The following is a 13175-nucleotide window of genomic DNA, read 5'->3' as shown; positions in this document are numbered from 1 at the left end:
TTAAAATTACCTTCCAAGCTTAGTCGTATATTATTCTGAATTAACCTTTCGACTTTTCCAATAATGATTATAAAATTATCTATAGGAAATGTCCAAAATTCAATTGAGGAAAAATTATTCAACTGAGGAAATAATTTTAAATGAATTACATTCGAAGCAGACAAATTTCCGTTTCCATTTACTCGTGTTTCACGTATCCGTTCAAAGTTCCAGACTTTTGGCTAGTGAAACTCTGATTTTTCTCGTTGCGCGTCGGGTAGGGGCTCGGTAATGGCGGCCCGCGCGGCATAGCGGGAGGGGGAGGAAGAGTTTGAAGAAGCCCCGGGATGGCGCGGCGTAGCTAGCCAGCCGAGACCGACGGTCACGCGAACGTTCGCGTCTCGTTTCGCGTCCGCTCGATCCGCGGATTGAACGGAACAATGCCGGCCTCTCTAACGAACCCCGCGGACGCGTTTCGACTCTCCGGACGCTTTATCAGATACGATTTAAAGGCGGTTGCGCGCGCAATTACCGTCCGCGAGACGCTACGTCTCGCCGCGGACCGAGTTTTTCCATAGCGAGTCGTTGAAAATCGAAGCTGGCCTGGGTTACGTTGGCAAAAATAACCGGAAAGAAGATAAATACAATGATTCACAGCGAACGTCGTGCAGAGAAATATGTTTTATAAGGTAAACAAATTTTCACTTGACTTGGAAAAGGAAATACAACGAAGATTTATTTATTCGAGTATTTATTTGACAGGTAGGTGCTCTTTAGTAGAGAAAAGGAAGAAATGTACGATAGATAATGAAATAAGCAGAGAAGAAATTAAATTTGAAATTTGAAATTTTACAGTTGGTTTTATATAGAGCTTTTAAAATTATTTAAATTTCTGGAGAATGTATTAATTTTATTGATGTATCTGGTAGTTTCTGTGCATATTCTGGTCATCGGATTCTATAATTTAAAATCACTTCTAGAAAGTTTAGTCTAAACATTGGTGGCTTTCGAGTGGATTTTACATTAGGATTAAAATTGAAAACATTAGAAGAATAGAGCAATAGGTATTGTTGTTGATAATATTATTTAAAAATATCAGGTCGTTAATGTTCCTACATTTCTCCAACGAATAAATAGTACCAAACGAAATTAACCTTCGTAGATGTAAAGAAAAGTGATGTTACTACATTAAGTCTGTGAAAGCGAAACTCATGAAAAACATTAATGCACTAAATCTGAACTTACTTTGAATTCAAAATTAATATTCCACGAGTCTTTCAGTAAAATCAGATCCAATATTATTCTAGGTTTCGCTTGCCTGGTTGTTAATATTATTAATACCGTGTGTTTGAAATGTGTATTTTGCGAATAGAATTGATGTGAATACTTACAAAATGTTTTAGTTATTTCTGTTTCATTAGACAATTTTCAAAATGGTAAGACATGTATTAAATTATTTGGTTTATAGGGTGTTTATACAAAATTTTACGTTAATAGGTTCGTTGAATGAAGGATATTATAGTAGATAATAGTATAACATTGATTATATTAATTAATATTCATGTAGATAATAGAATATAATAAATGATACCAAATCGTTAATAACTATTTCTAATACAATTTATCATTATTATGAAAGAATAAGTATCACTAAACGAAACAATCGTGTTAAAGGGTGAATTTTGAAGAATCAATTCGTAGCAAGTCTGGACATCATAGGAAATAGCTATTGTCCATATTTTTAGCTTTAGTAGTTTCGGCCGGGCGTTGATCAATTAGTCAGTCAATCAGCCAGTTAGAGAAATTTATACATATAGATTTTCTGTATATTTTCATGAAGTTATCCTTCTTGGAATTAATAAGATATCTATAGAAGAACAATTCTGTTTTCATAATTTCCTAAAGCTTTCTCAATAGTTCGTTGGCACATTTTTTAAATTAAAGGTCATTGTTAAACATTCATATTGGCTATCTCGAATAATGAAAGCTGTCTTGTCTATTTACAGATGTATTAATGGAATCTAGTGAAATCCCGAAGCTGTGTTAAACGTACTGAAACAGCGTGCATCGCTCGAATTGTTCATTAAATCGTTTTTCAAGGGTGACGTTTATATTGCGTACTTTTTACGAGCGTTAAAATTACGTACGTTAAAATGACTGACGCCGTTTTATACGGACGTAGATTTACACGAAACGTCCGTTCCAGCATAAATGCATCGAAACAAGATTAACGAACGTTGCAGCGCACGTAAAATTTAACGCATGTTGATCCTGTGATTGATCTTGCGTGAAACAATGTTAGGATCTACGTTTGAGTGCTCTAACGTACCAACATTAGCAATGGGAAAATAATATATTTAACTTGGAATTGGGAGAACTAAATAACATGTATGTTAATAATAATAATATAAAAATAATATATTTAATTTGAAATCGAGGGAATTAAATAACATGTATGTTAATCATAATAACAGAAAAATAATATATTTAATTTGTAATTGACAGAATTAAATAACATGTATGATAAATTCTTGTTCAAAATCTTTGCCTTGAGTCTGATGCAACATTATCAGGGGAGGGGTTAATATTTTCTCCGCATACAGAGTGTTAATCCTTTCTAGACGAGGCTTCTCAAAATATTCGAAACCTTCATTAGAGAAAGCTAAATAACTTATATATCGAACTTCTAAATACGATGGAAAAAATAACCTACACATTAATCTTATCCTGTTCGAATAATTCAATTATTTACTCGCAAGTTTGTGCTGTAGTTATAAAAGCCTAAACCCTCCACCTATAATATCGTGTCAGACACGTGAAAGATATTTTAATGAAAAACCAAAGCGAAACAAAGAAGAATTACACGTTTATCTGACAAAGAGTATAATTCATCGTTGAAAGGGTTAGTATTATTTTGCGCTTTAAGAATACGCGTTACTCGTCGAACGCAGTTAACTGCTTATAACTTCAGTTGTCACGGGTGACGCTGTTTTTTATATAAACATAAGCTCTCGAGAACAACTGTCGGTATTTCCGGGACATCAGACGTTCATATTCAGAATAAAAAATTAGCAGCAGATAATTGAATTACTCGAGTATAAAAAGATCGGCACATAGTTCTCTTTTCCTTTATTGTGTATGATTTCGATGCATAATTCTCTTCCTTTTTTGAAATTATTGAATATTTTAAAAAATAAATAATTTCTCGTTGAAAGAATTAGTACCATTTTGCATTTAAAATGACGTGTGTACTCGTCGAACGCAGTTAACAAGTTGAATGTCATGGAGGTCACCGGTGACCAGCGACCAAATCGAATTACTATAATTCAATCATTGAAATGATAATTATTTGCAAACAACTTTATATTATAAATAATATCACCTAATGCGGTGACATTCGACAAGATAAACGTGCAGTAATAATAAAACGATTCAATGAAACAATTTGATATCATATTTCTTACATTTTTTGTATTTCGCTACGTGAACTCGTACGGCATTCATCGTGTTAACTGCTTAACACTGGAACTGCCAGATGGGACAAAATGACCCATTCCTGATTTCTTCTGTTACAATTAGTGAAAAAGTACAGATGCTTCTGTGAGAAATCGGTAAAGAAGTCCATTTAGTAATACTTACACTGAAATATAAGCCAATTGAAATCTTAATAAAGACACAGTTGGAAGTTTTATCAAGAAATTTATAAAGTCATTTTAAGTGCTTGGTAGTTAAGTATCGATAGGACTCGCGCATTGGCTTTCCCCATCGTTAAATAAGCAATTATAATAGCTCTAGTTGAAATTCGGTAACGGAATACCGTGGCGTGCGTCCGGGGTGGGGAAAGGAAAACGAAGAAACGACTGGCGAGCAGCGGGAGAAACTCGAAGAGCCGGCGATCGCCGGGCCGGAACGACGACCACGCGGGAATTATCATAATTTCATAATTAGCTCGTTCCAGGGGTCCTTCCCGGCGCTCTCCTCGAGCCAGCGACGCTTAAACGCTCCTCGGACACGCTACCGACGGCGCTTCTGTGCGTCCCTGTCAGACGGCCGGCTCCCTTCGCCGATTTGCCTGACACTTCGCCCACCGCATGGCTGTTAAAAGGAAGAATCCCGTTTTCGTCGATGAAAAATGCAGATATTCGGGTAACTCGTGTTGTATGGAATAATAAAAATAGAATGATTCATTATTTGAGAATTAAAGCTGGCGGGTCGTTTCGTAGCTATTAGTTGTATGAACTTATGAATATCGTGATACTTTTTTAGCCATTTCGTAAGATGTACGGGTGAAGTACTTGCTGGGTCTACGATAGTTTAGATATAGATAGTATAATACCTTGGATAAGTGAAGATTCGGTAATACGGAAGAATTAAGAAAGGAATTTTGTTTCCTTTGGTGGGATATATGGGTTCTTTAGTAGTTTCTGGAGAAAAAGGTGTGCATTTCTTTTAGTTGAAACTTTACATGCAGTTTTACTTGAACAGCTGCCACTTTTCAAAAACTGCCTTCCTTCCACTGATTGCAGCTCAGATATCTATGCATACACAAAACAATACATCACGAGGCTTTCTCATTTTGCTTGAATCAGGCATTTCGATCTACAGGCTATAGAAGCTACATCTCCAAAGAAATCCACCTAAAAATACGAAAGTCGAGTGGAAAAATCCAGACACATCTGGTCGCCTTTCTATCGCCTTTGTTTAGACGAAAGGTATATGACCGTCGGGCATTTTTGCTTTTTCTACTTTAGCATTAGTGATAATTGAACACTTGTAGTAGCGAAAGCGTTAAATACAATTCCACTAAAAACCCAAGAAAAACATTCATACTTACATACCTTCTCCCCGAAGAGAACCGCCGACCAATAAACACGTAATCGGATTATGTTTCGCCGGACTCCATTGCCAGCAAGTTTCGTGCGAGGGCTAAGTTCGCCAGGTTAACGAGGAAGCAACGAAACCACGGGGCAAGACCGTGTTGCTCGTCGAGCTTTCCGCCTCGCGCCCTCCCGCCTTTCTTTCCACCGCGGGGTGGCACGGCGGAGAAGGCAGGGAGGGATGATGACTTATCGACTGGCCGCGGCGGCGTGGGCTACACGGAAACGGACGTGCGCTACGCTCTCGCCGCTTTTCCCTCTGGACGAGCATTATGTAAAGCGGGCCGGAGCGGTTTATTTCGGCACGAGAGGCCGGGACCGCTTCGTCCGAGCGTTATCGGATCGCGTGTTCGCCGGCCACCAGCCGGGGACGACGATGTAGGCCAGGCTGGCGTCGCGACGCCACGCGCCGATTAGCTTGGCTCGAGGCTAATTTTTCACTCGAGCCTCCGTCGATGATCGATGAGCTTCGGGACGATCCGCGCGCGCGATTCTCGGACTCGCGGACTGCCCCAGAAGGCTCTGGAGCTGTGTTTCTTAACACTAGAACTTTTTTTTCACCCTGGATAACCTGCTTCAGGCGTCCCTCGCCTTATGGGGAGACACGAGGGACAGTGTGAGATTCTTACTCACTAAAGCTCCAGAGATGTTCCAACCTCAGCCTTAACAGAGGGGTCCCGGGTACCAAACAAAATCCCTCCGGGCGAAAAAATTTGGTAAGTGTCGTCGAATGACGACAGTGCCTTAACAAATATGTGTGTTCTATACTTGTCTAGGGGAGTGCTAAACATCTCTCCTTTCATATTACACAAACACTAGAACTACCGAGTATTTAATTCTTTGCACTCGAATATATTTCTCGTAACGAATATTCATTATTTTCTGACGAAATGTTATTATTTGCAACTTACGTAAAGAAACATCTTGCTTCAATTATGAGGCAGAATTGTTTTATTTCTATGTTTCGTGTGTTAACCCTTTGTACTCGAGAGGTGACTCTTACTCACCATTTGATTTCATAGAGTGAAACTATAAAATTTGATATTTAATATTATACTTTGTATAATGCATCAATTTTAGAAATATTGAAATAAAATCTTTTCAAATATTTCTAGTGAAAAACTTCCGAGTGCAAAGGGTTAAAATTACATGTACATATAAACACCTAGAATTTTAAATCCGGTCATTTGGCCGCTTTTCGGTACGGTTAGTCTTTGTTTGAATATTTCTCAAATTGAGACATTATAGGAAGTTTAATATTAAGTATCAAATTTTATAGTTTCACTGTATGAAATCAAGCCACGAATGAGTGTTTTTTAACACATTGCGTACTGGAAACGAGAATTCTCGTTTTTATTTAAACATACCTTTGTAACTTTGCTAACTAGCAGATCATTTAATAAAATATTAAATTTTATTGGAACTTTATTAGAATTTTATTAGAATGTTTCAACCTTGATTTATTAAGAGGGGTCTAAAATCCATTTATCAGGAGCCTATCAACCCTCTAACAACGGATGAGTTTTTGATTCTTTGGTATGAAATCGTGGGGTAGTTATACTTGTTATACAGATATATCATAAAAATTAGATAAAACCTAAGTGACTAAAGGGACTAATAAATAACGGGACAGATGATAAGTAACGATAGCCTGATCAAATACTCAAGAGAGGTTAAAACTTAAGCGGGAATATGTTACACGATATGATATGTACATTGATTTGAAACGACAGAAATCAGAACGACATTACGAGATTTCCTTATACTTTCATTTCAACGCTAAAACTACCGAGCTGTTAAAGTGATTTCTTGAACTGATTAGGATAAAATTTGGCACTAACATTCTTATCCCATTTTTCCTACAAGCAATTTTCTTACAGAAGAGAATGGTGATCTCTTATTGAAAACATCTTGAAAAAATAATATGTTCCAGTCTTTTAAAGATACTGCTAAACATTTATTTAATAAATATATGAGTACATCAAAAACATGGCCGCGTTAAAAGAAACACTGTACTAAACATTGCACAACTGCAACACTCATCGAGACCCAAATGTTGCAATCATAAAGAAGTCCTGACGTTGCAACTATCCAATGCTCACTGTACTAAACCCTGTCAAAATGGGTTAGAACATTTATCTGGTCGCCATGGAACCGTTTACTTCATCAGAAACCTATACATATGTCTAGTGTAAAGACTGGCAAGCGCAAAGGGTTAACTGATCGCCGTCTAAAATGTAACGTAGACCCTTAGCCGAGGTCACCGTTCAATTATTACAGGCGAAAGAAGAAATGAACGCCGGTCGACGGTGGGCTCTCTCGCCGGGAGCCGGGAACCGGTTGGAAACGTCCAGTCGGAACTAACGCTATTGTCCGCGGCTCGGAAGGGGCCCGGCGAACAGGTGAAGAACCGTAATAATATGGAAATGATAGGCAGCCCGGACGATTTAGCGTCGGCGCGGACGCACAAAGCCGGGCCCGTGTAAACGCGTTTGTTGGTTCAGCCGAGCGCAGAACCGGCCGATTCGTCTTGTCATCGGCGATCTTCTTCCGCGGGATCACGGTGTCCCGTGACGGGACCACGGGAACCGCAGAAAAATAAGTCGAGCCACCGTTCGAGAGTGAAACCATCAAATCACTGTGGACGTGGGTGTACTTACGTGTCGGTGTGGGTGTATTAATCCTTTGGCGTGCTATTTACTTTCGCTGCTAAGCTCGTGTAATATTTTACTACCGACAATTTGGAAGGAATGCAACAAAATTGTCCATTCCACTTCAAGTGGAAATTTCATTTGAAGGTAATAATACATTGATAATAGCAAAATAGTTGTTTGCTTTGGTCCGTGGGTAATGAACACCATTGATTGTTGTTAAACTGGTCTAGAAATCTTCATCACGAGTCTCACTCGTCGTTAACGGCAAGGAGAAAAGAATAGACCTACCAGATGGATCAAAATGACCCATTCCTCATTCCTTCTTTCACAATTATTGAAAGCATACAAATGCTCCTTCCAGAAGTGATTAAATTACATGATTTATTAATGTACAGATTAAAATGTAACTCAATTGATATCTTAATCAACGGACTTCGATGGTTTCTATAAAAGAAATGTTTATAAATCAATCCAAGTGCTCGGTAGTTCTAGTGTTAACACTTTGACTGGCACGTCGTCTGAATTCGAGTGGCTCCGTTCTTTGCGCAATGTTGCATTCCGTTAGACTTGTGTTCATTGTATAACGTTTATTATAGTAGCAAGGGATTTTTTCGACTAGCCGATTTTGAGGAACCTTATATAAGAGATAGCTCTCGAGAAGATATTTGACACGTATTCTTTCTTATAGGCCAACGCTCACTTTGAACGAGTGAAAACACTTCTGAAAGTTGAGGGTTGAAAATATATTTTTTACAATATCTCTGAAGCTAGGGGGTGTAGAAAAGAAATCTAAATTGTTCATTCCGAGGCGAACAATTTTAATAGAAAATTTCTTTTCTATACCCCCTAGTTTCAGAGATATTGTGGAAAATATACTTTCAACCCTCAACTTTGAAGGCTGTTTTCATTCGTTCAAAATGGATGTTGGCCGATAAGAAAAATTACGTGTCAAATATTTTCTTGAGAACTATGTCTCACATAATTTTCCTTAACACGTTGATTGCCATCAGAATTCCTAGCGTTTTGAATAATAATACTTATTCTTTAATAACAAAGACAAATGATATTGAAAATAATTATTAATGGTTTAGTATCACAGTAGTCATATTACGCTATGATCTAGCTATTTCTGTTACTAAATATTTTTATTTAAAATCAAGTTTGTTATTGTAATTGTTCTTCAGCAATTTTGAAGCTCCGGTCATCGGTGATCACTGTGGCAGTCAGCGTGTTAAAATCAGCGTGTGCTGGGTGAAAAGGTTCTCCTGTAAGTTATTACAACGATATTAGGGGAAACTAGGGTAAAACGGGACAGTAATGTTTTTCATAGATAAAGAGCTTGTATCGAGTTGATATCGCATAACATGGAAGGTATACAGTGAAAAAGTGTTGACGTTACATAGATGTTTGAAGCATTTTTGTTACCTTTCGATGGAAAAACTAAGCGAGATGAATACAATACTGGATTCTACGTTCCTTAACGTTGATTGCCACTAGAATCTTGAGTTTGATATGTTGCATATCGTAAATAGAAACAATTATTGATCATTTGACATCACAATTTTTACTTAACACTATTATCTAATTATTTACGTTATTACACATTTTTATTCGGCGTCAATTCAGTTACATATTGTGATTTTTCTCGAACAATTCAGAAGAGTCCGTCATCGCTGATCACCGTGGCAGCCAACGCGTTAAACTGTGTTTCTGACACTTCAGTTATTGTTTTGTCTCATGCTAATCTGTCAATTTGAAGTGCTTTCCTAAATTATGACGCGCGAGACAAAACGGGACATTTTAGCGCAAGGGTAACAGGAGTCATTTAATGTGTGCTTTTTTTATAATTTTCATTGGTTACGTGTAATTGTATTGATGTATGACAAATTAGAATTGAAGATGATACAAAAACTGACCAATTAGATTGCACCAGTGCAGGAACAGAAACTGACACATCGATTTGTGAATTTTGTTCATAAAATCATGTATATTTATAGTTCATTTATATCAGCTAATAACGACATATAGTCAATTAACGATTTTGATTTAGTAATACTACAGATTTAATATTTTTATATGATTTCACGTGAGTGTTCCGTTTTACCATTTTTGCGAAGTGGATACTGCAATTCCTTTAGAAAATTGTATTTTTATACATAGCTAAATATTTTTATTAAAAAATTCTTTAATTTCCTTATAGTCAAAGGTCTACTTGAGACTTTAAAAAAAGGCTTCACGCGTTTATTGCTGTACATACTTTGTTATTACGATTAAAAGAAAACCATCTCATTTTACCCTACTGTCTCCTACAAACATTTTTAATTAAACGTAACTTTGCCAGCTACCACACCATTTAAAAAAATATTAAATTCTATTAGAACTGATTACTCGTTTAATACTTATGAAATAATAATAAGATATTTCAACATTTTTCATATAGTGATATATCACGAACTTATAAGCTGATCTCATTGAAAAATCTGCCAGTTTTGTAAAAATTAACCGGTACGCAATGTGTTAACACTAAAACTACCAACAAATTTTAGAGTCCTTATTTTGCAAGTATTTAACTTACGACGACGCTTTTGCGAACAATTGTAAAATAAACTCGTATATCTCTATACATACAAAAATAATGAACCCATAAAATCTCAGGGAATATATCATCCTAGTTTATATAAAAACTTACAAATAACTCACTCCAATTGCTCAGTAGTTTCAGACTAAGTGTTAAAAAAGCTTCAAAAACCATTAATCAACGTGACCAATGGCTCGTATCATTTAGTACTCCCAACTACTTTCGAGGTCACAGATCCACAAGCTGGATACCGAAAGCTTTTCCCACCGGAAACCACGAGCCCGCTCGTCGCCCGTTTACCAAAAATCCTTTTGTATTATAATGGCGGTCGGGATTCGAAAGCGCGCGTGCGCGCGGCTCCCGGGTCTGTATTCAAAGCAGCCTTCAAACTAATTTGAATAAGGAATAAAGTGCCTTTTTCGAAGTGATATAAGCGAAGGGGGTGCCCAGGTGAGGCTCTCTCTGCGTCCCGGCCCGCTTTTTATCTAATCTTGTCGCGCCATGTACGGCGGAATGGGACAGGCAGGAAAAGAGGAACAGAGAAAAAGAGAGGGAGCTCTTAAAAGTCCCAGCCACCGACGTTATTATTTAAATTAAGCTCTCCTTCTGCGTCTCCTTTTTTCTGTCGCGATGACACCAGCCTCTTTCAGCCGCGCGACCTCGATATGGAAGAGTATCGGGCAACGGTGACGCACGGTGGCAGGGCTGGGGGACGGGGGTTACCGGACAATGACAGAAATGGGACGAGAAGGCGATCGTCGCGCTCGATTACACGGCCCTCCGTCAAATTTATTTGCATTTTTATGACGTCCTTATCGATTCCCTTTCGCTCGAACTCTCGGCCACCGGAGACAATCGAGCCCGGGCAGCAACGTTTTGTCCCGAGCGACGCGACGCGCGACGGTACATTCGCTCGATTCAGGTGGCAGAAAGGTGATCTCTTATACTCTCGTTTCTTTTACAATTGCGCTTGTTGTAGTTTGACGGAGAAAATACTTCGCTTGTCCTAAAAGCTGAAAAGTTAAGGAAGCGAGACCGAATGAGACGAAGTGAGATCTAACGATAGAAAATGAAATTCACAGTATCGCTATTTTATACTCTCGTTTCTTTTACAATTGCGCTTGTTGTAGTTTGACGGAGAAAATACTTCGCTTGTCCTAAAAGCTGAAAAGTTAAGGAAGCAAACAGACATGGAAGCGAGACCGAATGAGACGAAGTGAGATCTAACGATAGAAAAAGAAATTCATAGTGTCGCCAACTTCATTCTCCATCGTTCTCACTCCGTCGCATTCGGTCTCGCGACCATGCGTGGGAAACTAAGGTGGCCCGAACATCGTTGGTCGAAGCAGCCCCCTGTCTTTCTGAGTTTTTAGGTTCTGTGACAAGCGAAATCTTTGCTCTGTTGAAATATACTTGTTTTATCGGAATCAGGTTGTGTGTTAATAATGACTAATATTAACACGTTGATTGCCATGCGGGTCACCGGTGATCGAATTACCACAGCTCACTGTAGTACAATCACACGTACAACAGTGTGGCTTGTTACTCTTCAATCATCTTTACGAATCTTGCAAACCTCTTTCAACTAAAAGATTTCTTCTGTCTTTTTAAATTCAGAAAAAAATATTCGTTATGATGCTTGTCGAATTTGTCTCAGTATCCCCCAAAAGATGGGTGCAAAAGAATAATAGGTTCACTTGTAAAAAACTTAAGGTGACCTTGATAACTCTCAAAAAAGGGTTGATAAAAAACTTGGTACAATCATCTCTCAAGATGATTTCAGCTTTTAGCTCTCCTTGAACTGTATTATTTTAGCTAACAAAATTTCCGATCGTACCACTAGCAGCAAAATAATCTAAGCTGATCACGTTTCGTGGTCTACCTTGTATGCGACACATAACACACAACTTCTTGCTTCGACAACCAACACACGACTCTATACAACTTGTATAATATATCCCCTTACCGCTATGCACTTTTAGCTTGTGGATAGTCGGCCACGACTTAACCCTCTATAGGCCGAATTTTTGTTCGTGATTATAACAGAATCTATGCAGTGTAAAATTGATAAATATCCACATATGAATACGAATTAACAGTATATTCAATAGTTTCAGTAATATCATCAAACGAATATATTTTGTAACTTTCAAGTTACTATGACGTTAAACCTTCACGCCTGGGCATATAAAAGTTTAAGTTAACTGATTACTTAATTTTATTCGGTATTTTGAATGCAAAATGAAATAAATCAACAAGATGCCAATATACTGATATGTGAGTTCAAAGTTATATGGGCCTACAGAGGGTTAAAAGGCTCACTGTATAATAATAAGCATAGTAAGATAAACATTTGCGTGGCGCTGGAAGTCTTCGTCAACATAAACTTCAATCAAGACAATGATCTACAGTTAGATCCAATAAAGCGACATGAATATTCGCAACGAGTTAATTCAATGAATTTTCTCAAAAACAAAGCTTCACATGAACAAATTTTATTCTATATCTTCGACTTATTTTTTCACGTAGAGTCAGCCCCTATCCAGTTATACCAGCAGTTACATGACACCCTGCGTAACAGTTCTAACCAGTTCTTTTCGGAACCATTTCAATCCCTGGCAGGAAGGAGCAGAAGCTCGCTCGACTCGGAAAACGAGCGGAGGAACGGTCTGGGGAAGAAACAGGCAGGACCTTGAACCCGCGAAGAGGGGTGAAACTCAATGGCGGTCAGACGCTGGCATCCTTAATGAGAGCCGGCCACATACGAAGAATGCGCGCAACGAGGCAGCGGCGAGCGCGGAGTTGCATGCCTCCGCTTAAACGCGAGGAAACGTTCCTATCAGATAGCATTCGGGGCCTCGAACGTGCGTGCGCCTCCTTACTGCTTTCGGAAACGGCCGGTATTACGTATGGTAATTTTCTAATTGCTTCATTTCAATCGGTGCCGCCGCTTTCTCGCTCCGCGGGTCCTCGAAAGCGTGAAACTACACAGAAAATAAACGAGCGCCGGCTGCCTTTTTCTCGTTCGCCATTCAATGGAACCTCTTTTTTTGTTCCCTCCGGCGGCCGAATCATTTAGCATTGATT

At 38.4% G+C, this 13175-nt stretch overlaps 1 non-coding gene across 1 annotated transcript; it reads right to left on the bottom strand.

The window, feature by feature from the left end:
• Positions 1–5562: 5562 nt before the first annotated feature.
• Positions 5563–5666, bottom strand: LOC116426057 (U6atac minor spliceosomal RNA). Its single transcript, XR_004234835.1, has one exon. It is a non-coding gene; the product is annotated as a U6atac minor spliceosomal RNA (small nuclear RNA).
• Between the last annotated feature and the right edge of the window lie 7509 nt (positions 5667–13175).

This window comes from Nomia melanderi, chromosome 2 (assembly GCF_051020985.1).
Source record: "Nomia melanderi isolate GNS246 chromosome 2, iyNomMela1, whole genome shotgun sequence".
In the NCBI taxonomy this organism is placed as follows: Eukaryota; Metazoa; Arthropoda; class Insecta; order Hymenoptera; family Halictidae; genus Nomia; species Nomia melanderi.
Note: the sequence above shows the minus strand (reverse complement) of the source record. Positions and strands in the feature narration are given on the sequence as shown.